This window comes from Ostrea edulis, chromosome 6 (assembly GCF_947568905.1).
Source record: "Ostrea edulis chromosome 6, xbOstEdul1.1, whole genome shotgun sequence".
In the NCBI taxonomy this organism is placed as follows: Eukaryota; Metazoa; Mollusca; class Bivalvia; order Ostreida; family Ostreidae; genus Ostrea; species Ostrea edulis.
The window spans coordinates 53165477-53184301 of record NC_079169.1 but is presented as its reverse complement, the minus strand read 5'-3'; the positions used below and the strand labels follow the sequence as shown (position 1 = coordinate 53184301).

The 18825-nt window shown below is 35.3% G+C and overlaps 2 protein-coding genes across 3 annotated transcripts in view; one reads left to right on the top strand and one right to left on the bottom strand.

The window, feature by feature from the left end:
- Positions 1-12420, bottom strand: part of LOC125646740 (uncharacterized) — a 149239-nt gene extending 136819 nt beyond the window's left edge. The window contains exons 1-2 of one of the 2 annotated variants that reach the window (XM_056139987.1): positions 12296-12420; positions 7675-7765 (exon numbers count right to left, since the gene is read on the bottom strand). The gene's annotated coding sequence lies outside the window, so the exon portion shown is untranslated. The remainder of the gene's footprint in view (positions 1-7674; positions 7766-12295) is intronic. The other variant, XM_056139986.1, reaches the window with a different exon arrangement.
- Positions 12421-14212: 1792 nt separating this feature from the next.
- Positions 14213-18825, top strand: part of LOC125646743 (uncharacterized) — a 23835-nt gene continuing 19222 nt past the window's right edge. The window contains exon 1 of the mRNA XM_056140016.1: positions 14213-14356. The gene's annotated coding sequence lies outside the window, so the exon portion shown is untranslated. The remainder of the gene's footprint in view (positions 14357-18825) is intronic.

Here is an 18825-nt window from a genome sequence, read left to right as displayed (position 1 = left end):
TGTTAAAAAACAAACAAATATAGACACAATTTCCTTATAGCATGGTTTACATATCATTTTTTGTTTATATTTAAGAAATAAGGTATCATTTAAAAATATTTATCGGGATATAAATACGGGTTGATCACGTGATCAAATTCCATAAAGCCCGAAGGGCTTTATGGAAAATTTGATCATGTACCAACCCGTATTTATATCCCGATAAATATTTTTAAATGATACCTTATTACTTATATTTACATTTTTGGTTGGTAACATTGCTGAATTGTGTTAACAACACGTTTCCATACATTTCAAATTGTTGACGTCCACAACGAAGCGTCATAGATGTTCAAAATGACGACAACACAAAACAAAGTTCTATAAAATGAAGAAGTTTTAATTATTAAGACGCTAGAAAGGAAGTATATCAACATATACTTATACATTAACTCGGGAGTATATAATGGAAAACTCTTCCATATGTCTAATTTTAGGGGGTGGGGGAATTATGATTTAAACGGGGATGCGCAGTGTTACACTTAGAGTTGTGATGCGCTTTGACTTTTGAAAAGTGAAGACGTTGAAGACCGACTTTGAAAGATATTCTGTGGATATTGCGGAGTTAACAGAAGACTGAGATGGAGGAACATGAAGAACAGGGCGGCAGTCGTCAGGTGTAGGCAAATCTTTTATAGACAGGACAGAGGACGCAGCTCAGATGAATCTCCGGAAAGAACTGAACATCGCAGAGAATGTGGAACTGCACGAAGGTAAGGGACGGTTTGGATTTGGATATGTAATTGTTGATAAACATGAGCTCACTGAACGCTTCTTTTGACTCGATAATTTTTTGTAATAGGTTTTTAACGACGCCTCGCTTCGATGTCCCGACATAAACTTGGAAACCGACATCAAGCACTATGGCTGCTGTGGCACGGAAGCAGTGTGGTGTGTAGGTCTTAATGCACTTTGACGACTTATCGGCCATACATCCTGTGAATGACCTTTTTGCTAAAGCCTAATGTCATCGTCTAGCCATCTTCACAAGTCAAGGGTTATTGATTCGTTACCTCGCACTAACCCTTGACATCAGTTGCTATTTAAAAGTTGGGCTCGAGAAGAAGGATGACGCAATACGCTAAAATTAATCAGCCAATGGGATTTCTTGTTTCAGATGAAAGTTTGGTAAGGGAATGAACAGAAAGTAAAAAATGGCGTCCGTTGACGAAAAGATATGTGAAAAATATCAAATCGATCATTTGACTGAAAACCAAAAGCTTTCGATATCATGTATCAGAGAAGGAAAAGATGTTTTTATTGGGACTAAAACCGGCAGTGGTAAATCGCTATCTTACGAAGTTGTTCCATTATTTTGGACAATTTGTTTAATTTATTAAAACATAGTCGACAAACGTACTTCGACAATCCGTCATTTTCATTCGGCTCATACCCCGAACCCTCGTCTAATTGTTTCTTCAAGCAAAACGAACTCCCGAAAATCAATCGACGGTATCTGTCTTGTACTAATTGGTCACAAATTCTACACCATAATGCCGTCGCCATGCGTGTTTACTGTTTAGTTTTGTTTTCGATCGACTATAAAAGCCGTTGTCTGATTGGTTTGCAGCTTCAGGCTGCAAACCAATCATATTGCTTCTTCTCGAGCCCAACTTTTAAATAGCGACTGATGTCAAGGGTTAGTGTGAGGTAACGAATCAATAACCCTTGACTTGTGAAGATGTCGTCTAGCAGTAAGTACAATTCCGCATCACCGAGGACCAGGGTGAAGTTGTAGCAGACGAAATTTTAGACATACATTAGGCCTAGTAGGCTAGTAACTAAAGACATTGTTTACAGAAATGTTTTTATCAATTATTGATGAAAGTTCACTGCTTGGAATACAAATAAAACCGTAAATACATATTGTGATGTTGATTTCATCTATTGAAAGATTTCTGTAGTAAGTGAGAGCGATTGCTAGATGTGTATTGCCTTAGTAAAAGTAGTACCTGTTACCTACTTTTAACAAATGTTCATACGCACAGCCGTGACCTCTGTTGACCCCGTAGTAGATTTATCCAGAAATAAATACGTATTGCTCGTAATAGTGTTATGTAGGAGAAAACAGTTGCAAATGTAAATATTAGTAGATGTACATCTGTTATAGTTATTTATGGGGAAAAATCCATACCTTTCCTTAATAATTTCAAATCTATAGCTTTCAGAGTATGTATACCCCCATAAAAAAACCTAAGTCTGGCACCATACAGCTGAGCTATTGAAAACCACTCATGGATTAAAATTTTATGTAATTTCATGAAAAGACACAGATAATAATTCCTTATCACCTTAGTAAAATGTTTGTGAAAAATATAGGAAATCTATTGCATAATGGACTTGATAAATAATTTAATGAAAACAGAGTTATTGTCCTTGGATTCAATAACTGACTATTCAAATATAACTAAGACTTTTTAAATATTTTATGGTTAACAAATTTTTTTACAATAACTATTGAAAAAGACTCCAACAAAATTTATGTTTCAGTCATTAACTTATTGACTTTGCAAAATGTTATGACGTCACAGGAGTGTGGAACTACATTAATTTGTAGATTAGAGATTAAAATAGCTAAAACGCATAAAAAGATATTAGCTAAGTGCTTTATTTCACTTTGAAGCATTTTAAAAACCTACCCCAGAGTGTAAATTGCTTGTTACATAGTGTCTATTATTTATGCCATAATTTGGTGCAGATTTGTTTTTTTGCAATTTATTTTTGCATAAAATCATGAAATAAATGTGTAAGTTTATTACTGTATGCATACACTTTTATAGGAAAGTGTTTAAAAATTGGACAGAGGGATTCTTGAGATAGTCAGCAGAATTGCTGACATTCGACTCTCGAGAAAACTTGGTAATAACGTACGTTGCAGATTGGACACGAAATTACCTTTTCTGATAAATTTGTTCAAAATTTATTTTAAACGAAAGGTAAAAGCTAGTTTCCATTCATTTGCTTTTCCAGAATATTTCCTTTTCTAAAATCAATTAAAACATTGAGCCTAAAGGTATAAAGGGAGAGCAAAAAAATAAACGTGAAGTACACAAACTTTTTGGACACCACATGTAACAAACGAACATGAATTTTAATTTATGATTTTTTTCATGAAGGCAATAAATTTCATGAATGATTTTATGGTAAATTATAGTTCAAATATTGCTGTATATAGTGGAACTCAAAAACTGTGCATCCCAATACAATGGAATACTTTATTCCCATTTTATGACATGCACCCGTCTTTGTCCCATTTTCCATGCGTAATTTATGCTATTTTTAAAAAGTTTTTAGTATATAATTTAAAGAGGTTGGCATTATCACATAAATGTTATCTTATTTTATCTCTCCCATTCATTCTGAATAAAATGATATCCAATATTACATAGTTTTGTTATTAATGCAAAGAAAATATATATTAAAGTGAGACTATATTTAGTCCTCATTTTCACCAGTATCAAAGAATGACCCATGTAGGTTGATTTTGGTTGATACAAAGACCATGGAAGTAATCAGCAGAGAAAGGCAACACAAGAAATGGTTATCCTGTCACTTTATTTTGTAACATGTACCATCTAATATATTGACAGTGCTGTGTTCATTGTTGTTAGGGAGATCTCAGCTACATACGATGTGTAGATGAGCGGACCCCAATTTCAAATGCACTTCTGTACTCTTGCTTTGTTTCAATATAATAAACAATTTATTGCATGAATGTTTTAGAAATACAGGTGACTCTCGATGGCTTGAACTTCGATCTCTCGAAGTTCTCGGTCTCTCGAAGTGAAATGATGGTCCCGATTATTTCCCTATATAACAAAGTAAATTTACTATCGATCTCTGGAACGTCCGATCTCTTAAAGTTTTCAATCTCTCGAAGTGAAGTTGGGTCCTGTAAAACACATTTCATTGTTTTTCACTCAATGTCTCGAAGTGGTGGTAGCGTATACCCATCGTTACCCAAGCGTTTAATAATTTCCACTTGGACCTTACCTGGATTTTGTTGAACGCTGGAGGGGTAATTAGGTGTTTACATAGTTGAAACATCGCCCTTGCTTCTTTGTGGAGGTGACACACTTGAGTATATAATTGGCTAGTTTACACCCTGCACTGGGGTTTCAATGGTGTCGTGATGATTAAAATTATATATAATCTACTATGAATAAAATCTATAATTTGTTTTGACGACTGACAACGAGAGAATAAGTTTTATACATAATTTAGAGATCTACAGACCGTTAAATTTCTCTAGTTTTTTTCTTTGTGTAAAGTTACTCTAAAACATAATTTTACTCATTAGTTAGAATTTTTGCTTTGGGTAAAGCGACATAACATTGTGCTCTGTTTAGTTTGCGATAGTAAAGCTTCATCGGAACTTGGTTTCGTATGCCTACAGGGTTTGACATTTACTTTTTTGAGCACTAGACTAGTCAGGCTACTTCAAATGATTTTTACTAGACCTGACTTTATATCCACTAGCCCTGACCAACTTTCCAGAAAAAAACTGATAGTTTCTCCATATTCAAATACTTCATTTAAATGACAAACGTTAAGTTTGAACCAAAACGTATTTAATTGTCTCAAAAATATCTTAAGTCTAGTCATTCAATTTGATTTTCAAACATGTTTTCGGTTTCTTTAAATTCTACTTGGCACGGATATTCTTTAGTCTATTTAGTACAAAATGACCTCAACCGGCTTTTTACTTAAGGTATTCAATGTATAATGACCATATTTCATATCTAATAAATGGATGGTGGAATTTTTGTAATCATGGTATCATTTTGAAGGGTTCATCAAATAAAAATAATCCACCATAGGAATTTTCAAAATTTTGTTTACTGCTTGATTTATTTCACCTAGAATTTAACATTGAAGTATATGGGAAAAGCATGTTTTATTACAATATTTTAAAAAGAAATTATATTTTCATACAAATCTCTTGGTAGAAAGTTACAAACGCTTTCTCTTAGTGAAAATATGAAATAAAATTAATCATTGACCACACACATTTTTAGAAAATTAGATTTTTCTTATTTTTACAAAGGGCAGACAACTTTTCCAAACAGTCTTAAGTGCGAAAAGGTCAGCTTCTAATCATTTACCATTCATGTGAATTTCATCTGCTTCACTTTCATCATTATTTAACAATAAACATTTATGTTGATCTAAATCCTTCAAAATTGTTCATTATCCTTTCATTATACATGGAATACCTTAATTTATATTTCATAAGCCCTGCTTTGTTTCTTTCTAACCTTTTCTTTTTTCTCCTGGGACATATCTTTCCTTGAGGACAAGAAGTCATATTTAAATATAGAGACATTCCCGCACATATGTCAACACCGATAAATAGCTGTTTACGACGTAATTTATCAACTTGATAAACACTTTATTATAGTCAATTCAAATAAACAGTTTAAAATTAACATCGAGTAGGTGTCGTAAAACATCACTTCCGACTGTGACTTATTTATTAGAACTAAAAATAGAGATAATTCCATCACACCGTTTAAGATTGCTTGAAAACTCTTTACACTAACAGTTATTTTCTTTTAGTTAAGAATAAAATATCTTATTGTTTAAAGTAAAGTTTCTTGTTTATTTTTTTAACACGACCAGTCAGACTAGTAAATCGACATATTACCCGACCAGACCTATCATTTAGTAGACTCAGTCGGTCGGACATGCCCTAGTGTCAAACCCTGGCCTATCTAAGCATGGTTAAAGAACAAATAAATGCATAAACTTTGAAATGTTTTTAATAATGCAAAATAAGGTTTTTTATTTTGATATCAAATTAACTACCTGACGAATATGAAGGAAAACGACATGTCAAAATGATATTATAATTATGTAAAATCTTAACCATACAGGCAGACCATCAATTTCCGAATTTCAATCTCTCGAACTCTCGATTTCTCGAAGCTTTATCAAGGTCCCTTGAACTTCGAGTTATCGAGAGTCACCTGTATGAAGATCTATTCATCAAAGAAAAAGGTGTTGCCCTCCAGGAATATGATTTTTCTTCAGTGAATAGATCTTCATATCTCCCTCACTATCATCCAATAAATGTTTAACAGTTCATAAACTGTGCAAAAAGTAACAAATACATATATAAACTGATGTGACCCCTAGATTCATTCCAGATCAATATACACATGATACAGACTTACAGGGCGTCAATCTACCGGAATTGGGTCCGATATTCGGCCCCATTCCCAATCCAAAAAAGTGCCCTTTTTTCTCAATTTATAAGTAAAAAATTCCCAACTCGACCAACCCTCAAACTCGGGAAAAAAAACAAATAAAAAAAACAAAACAAACAAACCAAAACTCAAAACACTGTATCATGTTGATCTTTTCGGCGTATCGTGTTTATCTTCTCGACGTCTAAATGACCGAGATGCGTTTTATTTGAAGCGTTTGAGCGGTCCTGATGATACAGCAAATTGTACTACGAGAATTCGTTTAACAGAGCTAATATAAAACATTACGCTGAGTTTTGACTGAAAAATAGGTATTGGCCTGAATATGTTCTATAAACCATTAATTTAACTTTAAAGAATTTAGGTATTACATTATGTACATGCTACAGCGTGTTTTGTGTTCTCGCAAGAAAAACGTGACCAGTACGAAATCACATATGAACTGATGGGAAAAAAAAGTCGCACAATGCGAAGTATTACAGGAAAAAAATTGATCAGAAATCAAAATCAAAATGCAAGTGCATCGATACAATGTTTCGACAGCAGTCTCTTAGCTCATCGGCACTTGACAAAGACGATGAGCCAGAAGAAAACAATGATGAAATCGAAAGCAGAAGTACAGAATTAGCGAGCACATGTGCTGTCAAATCCCCGGTGCCGGCTGGTCCTGCGACTGATGTTTCAATGGAAGTTGAAGAGCCAGAGGACATTGGCGAGAAATTCAGTGACAGTACAAGTACCGTTCCAGATCATAGACGTTTGCTATCCGGCAAGTACGAACTTCAATATCCATGGCTTTATTACAGTTCATCTAAATCTGGATATTTGGGCAAGTATTGTGAATTTTGGAGTACATCATCTACTTCAAATAAATCCGAAAGTCCTTTCGTTTCTGTCGGTACACCGCTAGGAGATCATCCTGGCAGAAAACTATCTAAGCATGATCAGTCTGAATTCCATAAACTTGCAGGCAGAATGTACAATGGGAAGAGCACAATTGTCTAGAACAATTGAACAGTTCAAGACTATGAAGACAGACTTTTGAAATTTTGATGTCATTGTTTGACATGTGCTTTATATTAAAGATATTTGTGTCACTTATTTACTTGAGTTACTTATTGTCTTAATTAACATGATGTGAGGGAAAATTCTATGCATTCTGTAAGTTTCCCAATTTTGTTCAAAATGACGCTAATTTTCCCAATGTCAAGGGTCCCAGTCCCTGCACCAAAATATGCTGTGACAGCCCTGACTTACGATAAATAAAGATCAATATATTGCTGTATTGTTACACCTCCAGCTGGCAAGGTGCATCATGGAATATATGCCAGTCTGAGCAATTGTAGTACATTACCATCATGTTAAAAGAAAAACATTATTTGTTTCTTAATTAAGTGAACAGATATTGACTTCATATTTTACTTACCAATCCTTCTAAACAGCTAACCATGTCTCCACTCCTCTTCAACTTCAGCATAGTAAGTCTTTAGAATCACTAGGTCATTAAACAGGACAATCTAAAACCATCTTTGTAGGTAATACTTTAAAAAGTATGTACAACATAAAAAAAACAAGAGGCCATATTGCTCACCTGAGTCACCTTGACCCATATCTAAAGATTTTCCATATATATTTATATGGTCCCTATTTAGTATTGTGGCCCCAACCTACCCCGTGGGCCATGATTTTTACAAACTTGAATCTGCACCATGTCAGGAAGCTTTCATGTAAATGTAAACTTCTTTGGCCCAATGGTTCTTGAAGATTTTCAAAGATTTCTCCCATGTATTAGTATGTAAAACTTTGATCCCCTGAATCTTACCCCTGGGGGCCATGATTTTAATAAACTTGAATCTGCACTGTCACTGTCTGTCAGAAAACTTTCATGTGAATGTAAACTTTTCTAGCCCAGTGATTCTTCTGAAGAAGATTTTTAAAGATTTTCTCTATTATTATTACGTAAAACTTTGATCCCCTATTGTGGCCCCATCCTACCCCTCTGGGGAAGGCACGATTTTAACAAACTTGAACCTGCACTATGTCAGGAAGCTTTCATGTAAATTTGTACTTTCCTGGTCTAGTGGTTCATTTTTATTTTAGATTTTCTCCCTATATACTTTGATCCCCTATTGTGGCCCCATCCTACCTCCAGGGGCCAGGATTTGAAGAATCTTGAATCTGCACAATGTCAGGACACTTTCATGAAAATTTGTACTTTCCTGGCCTAGTGGTTCTTGAGAAGATTTTTTAATAATTTTCCCTATTTATTCCCCATGTAAAACTTTGATCCCCTATTGTGGCCCCATCCTACCCCTGGGGGCCATGATCTGAACAAACTTGAATCTGCACTATGTCAGGAAGCTTTCACGTAAATTTCAGCTCCTCCGCCCAGTGGTTCTTGAGAAAAAGATTGACCCCACCCTATTTTTGCATTTTTGTGATTATCTCCCCTTCAGAGGAGGCATGACCCTTCATTTGAACAAACTTGAAAGCCCTTCACCCAAGGATGCTTTTTCCCAAGTTTGGTTGAAATTGGTCCTGTGGTTCTCACGAAGAAGATGAAAATATTAAAAGTTTACGCTGACGACAGACAACAGAGCTTAATAATCATGATATATCAGTGATTCCGAAGGTCCGTCGGACATTGGCAAATGTCCGGTAATTTTTGTTTTGGTCCGATCAATATCAGTTGTTGGCCGGACCAAGCGTCCGATAATCTCTTTTCCAATGAAATACATGATTAGATAAATTTTCAATTTTTAGCAGGATATATTATGTCCCAAAATTTATTCTGTTCTTTGGTCATTGCAAACAGAAAACGTGTTTACGTTTAACTCAAATATTTATCAAAATTGCAATCATCTTCAATTCTCCTGAGAGGGTGATAATACAATTGAGCTATACTCCGATCAAGAAGTACTTGAACAACATGGGCACATTTGATTTGAACAATTTGCATTTGAGTTACGGGAATTGCTCGAGTTTAAAAAAAAAGTTTACTCCACTGACGAATCTGAAGTCCAATGCTTGAGCTAATAAAGTACGTCACCGATGCCATTCTGGGCTAGACAGTTCAAATTTACACGAAAGCTTCCTGACATTTTGTTAAAATTATGGCCCCCGGGGGTAGGGTAGGACGACAATAGGGGATCAAAGGTTTACATGGGAATATATAGGGAACATCTTTAAAAATCTTCTTCAAGAACTACTGGGCCAGAAAGTTCAAATTTAAATGAAATTTCAAAACCATGGTCCCAAGGGTATAGGGTGAGGCCACAATAGGGGATTAATATGCATATAAATTTTGGTCTGGTAAAATGTGATTTGGTCCAGTAATATCTCAACCATTTCTAAATGTCCGGAAAGTACCAGAAGACCTTGGGAAGCACTGATATATATTTCAACAAGAGGCCCATGGGCCACATCGCTCACCTGAGTCACCTTGGTCCATATCAGAAGACTTTCTATATATATTTGCATGTAAAACCGTAGTCCTGATTATGGCCCCAACCTTCCCCCTGGAGGCCATAGTTTTTGCAAACTTGAATCTACACTATGTCAGAAAGCTTTCATGTAAATGTGAACTTCCTTGGCCCAATGGTTCACGAGAAGAAGATATCTGAAGATTTTTCCTATATATTTGTATGTAAAACTTTGATCCCCCCTTGTGGCCCCATCCTACACCCAGGGGCCATGATTTGAACAAACTTGAATCTGCACTATATCAGAAAGCTTTCATGTAAATATCAGCTTTTCTGGCTCAGTGGTTCTTGAGAAGAAGATTTTAAAAAAAAAAATCCTATATATTTGTATGTAAAACTTTGATCCCCTATTGTGGCCCCATCCTACAACAGGGGGCCATGATTTGAACAAACTTAACTCTGCTCTGCCCTTGTAGCCCCATCCAACCCCCAGGGGCCATGATTTGAACAAACTTGAATCTGCACTATGTCAGAAAGCTTTCATGCAAATATCAGCTTTTCTGGCTTAGTGGTTCTTGAGAAGAGGATTTTTAAAGATTTTTCCTATATATTTGTATGTAAAACTTTGATCCCCTATTGTGGCCCCATCCGACCCCCGGGGGCCAGGATTTTAACAATTTAGAATCTGCACTATATCAGGAAGCTCCCATATAAATCTCAGCTTTTCTGGCACAGTGGTTCTTAAGAAGATTTTTTAATGACCCTACCCTATTTTTACCTTTTCTTGATTATCTCCCCTTGGAAGGTGGCCTGGCCCTTTATTTTAACAATTTAGAATTCCCCTTACCTAAGGATGCTTTGTGCCAACTTTGGTTGAAATTGGCCCAGTGGTTTTTGAGAAGAAGTTAAAAATGTTAAAAGTTTACAGACGGACGGACAGACGCCGGAATACGGGTGATCAGAAAAAGCTCACTTGAGCTTTTAGCTCAGGTGAGCTAAAAATGGATTGCACATCCACATTCTTCTGACAATCTAAAGGTTTTGATGTATCTAATAATCTGTACATTTAAAACAAGAGCATATATGTTAAATCCTGTAATATCAAATTAGTTCATTTCAGTGAATCAATAAAAGAAAGTAAAAGTTGAAAGAACATTTTCTGAAAACCCTTTCTAAAGAGTACATCAAGAGAATGTAGGACAAAATGTCACAGAACAAATTCACCATGGACAAAAAGTCACAATTAGAAATTTTATGATTGATTGTATTTTGTTTAAAGCAATACAAGAGCTCTGTAACTGACGGAAAATATATTAAACAAATAGTCAACATATATGTGATTGAATATATATAACTTAATAGAATCAAATTGAATCTGAAGCAATAAACCCGTCAAATCAGCAGGAAATATAGATTCATGAATCATTGTCATCCTGTCAGTAATTCCTGCTCGTAACCTCCGATGTGCATTGACCTTGGAGGTCACCAGTTCGGAAAAAGCGAAAGAGAGGCACTGAGCACGTGTTAGATTTGTAAACAGTTTAACATCCAATTTTATAGAAAATTCACAATCAAAATTTCATTTGAGTGACACATTTGCGTAATTATTACCTTTTCACACTTGCATAGTATTTCTAGTCATTCATGAAACAACATAATATTTTAAAACAAACGACACGTGTAGTTACTCGCGTTTGTATATGGCCTCGGTCTCAGCAACCCGATCACGTTCGGCAATCATCGTTCCCATGTCCGTGTATACGACATAATGGCAGTTTATACGAAACGCTCATTGTAGGTGTGCTCTCAAACAATATTCCCTTGTTTATTTTGCAGAATTTTTCTTCAGATCTTTGGGATTATATTAATTAAACCGGTAGGTGTTATTTAGTGAATAATTGGATAGTTGAAAAAATACCGTCAGTAACAGCTTTTATTGCATTAATTGGGAATGCTAACTCATGGTATCAGTTGAGTGCACGCATACTACAGGTTGGAAACACTTCCTCATGTTCTCGCTAAAATGTGATTATCCCTCTTTAGTGAGAAACCATTACCATAAACAGGTGTTTCGATTGAAAATAATGGCAAATTCCGTGCAATGCTGAAAATTAAGGTGTGACACGCACTCAACATTACACGAATTGTATCTAGATGATAGATCTATAAAAATTGACAACACAGTCAAGAAAGTTCATATCAACGTTGCTGTGTAAGAAGGTATAGGAGGCTGAAATTCGATTAAAAATAAACAATGAAAATTTGCACTCCTCGGTTGACAATTTGTTTATCTCGAGGTAAAAATTTTCAATGCTACTCTGTACATGCAATATTAATAGGTGGGGGTTTTTCTGGCCAATAATAAATGAACCATCTAAGAAGATAATATTCATTATACTGAACTGAATAATTTTATTTTTACTTTATTTACGTTTTTTCCTGTGACGTTTTGTCCTACCGTCGTACCGATTTAGTGACTTTGTGTGACTTAAGAATCACTTAAACAGTTAAAAACGGAGTCCTTATTTCTTGCCATATATGGCCGAGACTACTGTAGACCTATAGCTCCTACAGATTTTAAATAAGAATATATATTCTTCGCGATTTCAGTTCGATCACACTTACCGATTCCTCTCTAAATCCGTATCCACGTCCCTAAATCTGTCACATATACATTGAATCACAGGGCCCTGTGATTGAAATTGATGAGACAGGAGGCCTATGGTTAGATGGCCTGGAGAGTCCAAGATCTTCTCTGTGGGTGAAAACATGTTGTTGTTTTTTAAATATGTCTTTAAAAAGATTCTATCAAGGAGATGTTACAGGCGATATAAACATATTGTAGCCTATACATCAATTTGTATTTTTAGATTTCGAAGACAATATATAGTCTAGGACCTAGTCACATTTTCATAAGATTTTTAAAAAGTTGGATGAAACCTTACTTCACCTCTGTCATTGATTCACCCGTTTCTGCGAATATATAACGAAAGTTGAGTTTTTCAAAAACGGGTATAAAGGTAGTTCAATATGGTTACCAGACGACTCCTCGAAAATCAACTAGGCCCAGATCTAGATCTAATCAAAAGTAAAACTCACCGACACGACAAGTCAGAGAAAGACAACTCATAACTTTTTCGATCTATTTTTATACGTCGTCCGGACCTTGTGGACATGATACAGACCGAACCGTTAATCTCGGTTGAGATTCGGCTCGGCTGAATATTTGGACTGACGCCTTCACCGAATCTCGGAGCAGTCCTTCATAATTCATGTCTGGAAATTTACTTTCACACTGGGCTGCGTTCAAGATCGTAGCGGCTAGCCTAGCTGCTAGGCTAGATATCTAGGTATATGCCACGCCAAATTCACAAAAATGAGCTAAACATAGTTTCACAGTTGATAAACTAGGTTTATCGACTGTAAACTATAGATGGTTTTCCATCGAAGCGATTAAGCAAGAGTTATTTCCCATTGGCCGCCATATTGTAGGTTAACATGCCCGGATTCCTTCATTATTCAACCAAAATCAACCTTGTTATTCTAGTCACTGAGGTGGAGATAAACTGTTTTTCTTATTAATATACATTTGTTAATGCATCTTTTACTTCATAATTGCAATATTGCAAAGATTTCCCCCCATATATTTCTGCCTTACATGTTTGAAATTGGTTGCCCAAAGAGGAAAATCCACCAGTTTGACCTATAAGATGGCGGCCAAGGGGAATAACACGGGGTCAAAATACGTCATGTGAAAACCATCTATAGTTTACGGACCGTAAACTATAGTTAACGACGTTAATCTATATTTCACATCTGTAAACCATAGTTAACAGATAATCTATGTTTCACAAGCGTAAACTATAATTAACAATGAAAACAATCATTAGCGATTGCAAAACATAATTTATTTGATAAATACGGTTTCACGATTGTAAACTACGGGTTACTAGTCTAAACTATTATTAACGAATGTAAATGATAGTTTACGGTTTGTAAGATATAGTTTATAGTCATTTAATGCGCCGAATTCACAAAAAAGTGATAAACACAGTTTTGTAAGATATAGTTTATAGTCATTTAATGCGCCGAATTCACAAAATGTGATAAACACAGTTTTGTTTAATATAGTTTATGAGTAAAAATGGCAGTTAGCTATAGTTTACGATCAAAAACAATAATTAACGAATGTTAAACATAGTTTATCTGATAAATATAGTATCACAATTTGTAAAACAAGGATTAACAATTGTGAACTATAGTTAACGAATGTAAATTATAGTTTACAAATGTGAATCTGTATTTATCAGCAAAATCTATTGTTAACGTTTATTTAAAGATAGATAAACTTGGATTAGCATTTGTAAACTATAGTTTACAACCGTTAAATATAGTTTTACGGATGAAAACTATAGTTAACGAATCGTTTACCTAGTTTATCAACTGTGAAACTATGTTTAGCTCATTTTTGTGAATTTGGCGTGCCATATAGGTATATTGAACGTAGGGCTAGCATAGCACATCGTTCAAGATAATAGCGCTACCGAGCCCTATAAATATAGCCGCAACGATCTTGAATACAGCCCCGGTAAAGATACTTGTCGGAGATTTACGGAGATAGCCGAGCGTCTGGTTGAACGGGAAAATAAGTGATGATTTATTTTATGGAATTTACATACTTATATGGTAAGTAATAAATGTACATCATTAATAGTGATACAGATTTAGTTTGAAAGTCAACTAACTGATTTGAAGCGAACAGCAATGTCACTTTAAAAGTGCACATTAATTGCTAGAACCACAGGCAATTGCATCGCTTGGGTGTCGAATTTACTATATAAAGAGTACTCTTTATATAGTAAATTCGACCCCAAGCGATGCAATTGCCTGTAGCTAGAACCAGTCGAAACTGATAGTAACTTTCCAGACATGAATAATGAAGGACTGTTCCGAGATTTGGTGAAGGCGTCAGTCCAAATATTCTCAACCGAGATTAACCGAACCGTAAGCTCCGGTATTTTACAACTTGGTACATTTGATCACCATGATGAGAGGAAGATGCCTATTGTTTTTCAAAGTCAAAGGTCAGGGTCGTAGTATTACTTAGTAGGAAAACCTTGTAGGCAGGATACAAACCGAACCGTAAGCTTCATAATGTTGAAACTTGGTACATTTGATCACCACGATGAGACGAAGATGCCTATTATTTTTCAAGGTCAAGGCCACAGTATCAATTAGTTGGAAAACCTTGTAGGCAGTATACAAACCAAACTGTTGGGGCTAGGACCGTAAAACTTTGTACACATACACTTTATGCCAAGTGGAGGATACCTATTGTTTCTTAAGGTTAAGGTCGTATTAGCAGGAGGCAGACCGATTCGTTGGGGGAAAGGACCATTAAACTTGGTACACATATATTTATGCCAAGTGAAAATATTATATAGAGAGTTACATGATTGGTCTTGTGTTGTTGTTGTTTTTTTTCGATGCAAAGAGAATTAAATGCCACACCCTGATGATTGCTGATATATACTACTTGAAACCAAGTTCTGCAAATCATGGGCGTATTATGTACCGTTGGCGGTACTCTTGTTTATATACCAATAACGCATTTTAAGATTTGTATTGTAAATATCTAAGTTAAGATTACTATGTTGTGCAATCATAACAGGTTCCTTATCTTCACCTGCTAGTCATTTGTTCTCATACAATTTATTTTATTGTTATTCAAATAGCGTTTAGAACAATATGGATTTTACGCTTTACAAAATAAATTTATTATTATTATTATTATCGAGAGTTAAAAGTGTTCATTTGTAAACGCACGACTTACGCTGACCAAATACAATAGAAATGAATGGAAACTTTCAAGCCTATCATTCACAACAAACTACATATCTAATAGATAACTTACTACTGTGTTCTAGTTTGATAGTGCATGAAACGTTTTTAGAATACAACTCAAATGAAAATCTATAGTTTGATGCATTTGTCAAGCAAGAATGAAGAGAACAAACAAACAACTGAACAAAAAGACAAATAAATTCATATATCATATACCTAGTAGTGTATCAGCCCTGATACACCTATCTTGGCTAGGGTGAGACAGCTGCAAGTAGGTAGGATTGTCTCGCCCTAAGGGTCGAGATATATAGAATATCACACTCTAATGTTGATCTCGGACCTGGGATTGGCCCCGAGAGTTGATCTCGGCCCAAGCCCGTAGGGTGATAGAGTGTGATATTGTTTATATCATATACCTAAAACACAACAAGTTAATAAACTTTTTTTTTAAAAATTGGGGGGGGGGGGGGGGGGTATTAACCCTAACATAAATACATGGTATACTATACAACGATATTTGACTATTTTATTCCTTCGGTGAGTTTACTTTAATGGTTATGTTTCCAGTACTATTGGCATTGTGAAACATGCTAAAGTCTGGGTTTTGTAGCTTTATTCCACTGTTGGTCACAATAATTGGATTATTAATCATGGACATCCCCTCATGTAGTCTAGAATCTGGACGTTTCAATTAACTGAACTGCTTGGCTGAGAAACTCGTCATATCTATCGCTGTGCTGTTCATGTACATGTATATACTATTAAGCAGCTCCTAGGGGCCTGCTAATGAATACTAAAATTGGAAATAGTGAATTATTTTTATTTCTTTTTTCGGATTTACCAAACTCGCCCGTTTTCATTATTTCATATAATTTGTAAGAGTTGTAGAACTTTGTTTACGTGGCGTCATCGTATGAACGGGAATGTTTACAGATCTGATGCTGCTATTTATTTGCTTTGGGAATGTTACCTTATACTGAAGTAAGTTGTTTTTTTTACCGTTTCCCATCTGTTTAGCATCTATAAGTCGTTGAAAAACGTCGGAAGATATTGGTTCTGCTTTTCTCGTTTTATTGCCAAGTCCTCGGGATTTTAGATTTCAGAAATCGTTTTAAAGCAGTTTTCTACATCAAAATTACCGTAAATTAACATTTTGATCTCCATTAGGACCGGGAATTTCTAATAATGCTTTAGTATCACCCTCCATAATCCTCCTACTGTTTTCTGTCGCCTAGAACGTTGATTGTTTTTAAATGAAGTTATTATAGGTTATAGACTTTGTATGGGAAAATATGACGACCGAGTTTTTTGGCGCGTAGACGGACCGAGCTTGCGAGATCCGTTCGCGACAAAAAACGAGGTCGTCATATTTCCCATACAAAGTGTATAACCTTTTTATTATATACTTTCAATTTCATTTAGAAACCAACAATAATTTTATTTTTAACAATAACTTTATCGGTTTAACTGAGTAAAAGATGAAAAACACGAAAAATTTGAAAATTAACGGCGTAGAAATTTGATTGTGACGTAATGTTTGCGGGCCGGAATGTTTCCGGGCATATATCGTGTGATATATGCCCGCAAACTTTTAAAGAAAAAAGAAGAGATGAAATTGAAAGTATATAATAAAACGTGTTATTGTTCTAAATAAACAATTGTTACTTGGGTTACCCCCCTTTGCTTAGATACTCGCTACAATTTAGCGCTGTTTTTGAAAACGTTTTTATTTAATTTTTCTGCTTAAATTAAATTTTGTCGTGGAAGAAAGTATTATATTTGAAAAAAATTGTGTCTAACATCATTTTTTCTTGTAGTTATGTTAGATTTCAAAAGATTAAAGAAGAAATAGCCATTTGAAATTTGAGGGCGAGACAGCCCCTTGACAACGGGCCGAGACAGAGATATCTCGGCCCTTAGGGCGAGACAGCCCTACCTACTTGCAGCTGTCTCACCCTAGCCAAGATAGGTGTATCAGGGCTGATACACTACTAGGTATATGATATATATAGAATATCACACTCTAATGTTGATCTCGGACCTGGGATTGGCCCCGAGATCACTCGAGGGGCAATCCCAGGTCCGAGATCAACATTAGAGTGTGATATTGTTTATATCATATACCTAAAACACAACAAGTTGATAAACATTTTTTTTTAAATTGTTGGGGGGGGGGGGGGTCATTGACCCAAACATAAATACATGGTATACTGTACAACGATATTTGACTATTTCATTCCTTCAGAGAGTTTACTTTAATGGTTACGTTTCCAGTACTATTGACATTGTGAAACATGCTAAAGTCTGGGTTTTGTAGCTTTATTCTATTGCTGATTTTTATTTATTTGTTCGGATTTACCAAACTCGCCCGTTTTCAATATTTCATATAATTTGTAAGAGTTGTAGAACTTTGTTTACGTGGCGTCATCGTATTCGAACGGGAATGTTTACAGATCTGATGCTGCTATTTCTTTGCTTAAGGAATGTTACCTTGTACTGAAGTAAGTTTTTTTTTTTTACCGTTTCCCATCTGTTTAGCATCTATAAGTCGTTGAAATACGTCGGAAGATAATGGTTCTACTTTTCTCGTTTTATTGCCAAGTCCTCGGGATTTTAGATTTCAGAAATCGTTTTAAAACAGTTTTCTACATCAAAATTGCTGTAAATTAACATTTTATCTCCATTAGGACCGGGGATTTCTGAAAATGCTTCAGTATCACCCTCCATAATCCTCCTACTGTTTTCTGTCACCTAGAACGTTTATTGTTTTGAAATGAAGTTAAACGTGTTATTGTTCTAAATAAACAATTGTTACTTGGGTTACCCCCCTTTGCTTAGATACTCGCTACAATTTAGCGCTGTTTTCAAAAACGTTTTTATTTAATTTTTCTGCTTAAATTAAATTTTGTCGTGGAAGAAAGTATTATATTTGAAAAAAATTGTGTCTAACATCATTTTTTCATGTAGTTATGTTAGATTTCAAAAGATTAAAGAAGAAATAGCCATTTGAAATTTGAGGGCGAGACAGCCCCTTGACAACGGGCCGAGACAGAGATATCTCGGCCCTTAGGGCGAGACAGCCCTACCTACTTGCAGCTGTCTCACCCTAGCCAAGATAGGTGTATCAGGGCTGATACACTACTAGGTATATGATATATATAGAATATCACACTCTAATGTTGATCTCGGACCTGGGATTGGCCCCGAGATCACTCGAGGGGCAATCCCAGGTCCGAGATCAACATTAGAGTGTGATATTGTTTATATCATATACCTAAAACACAACAAGTTGATAAACATTTTTTTTTAAA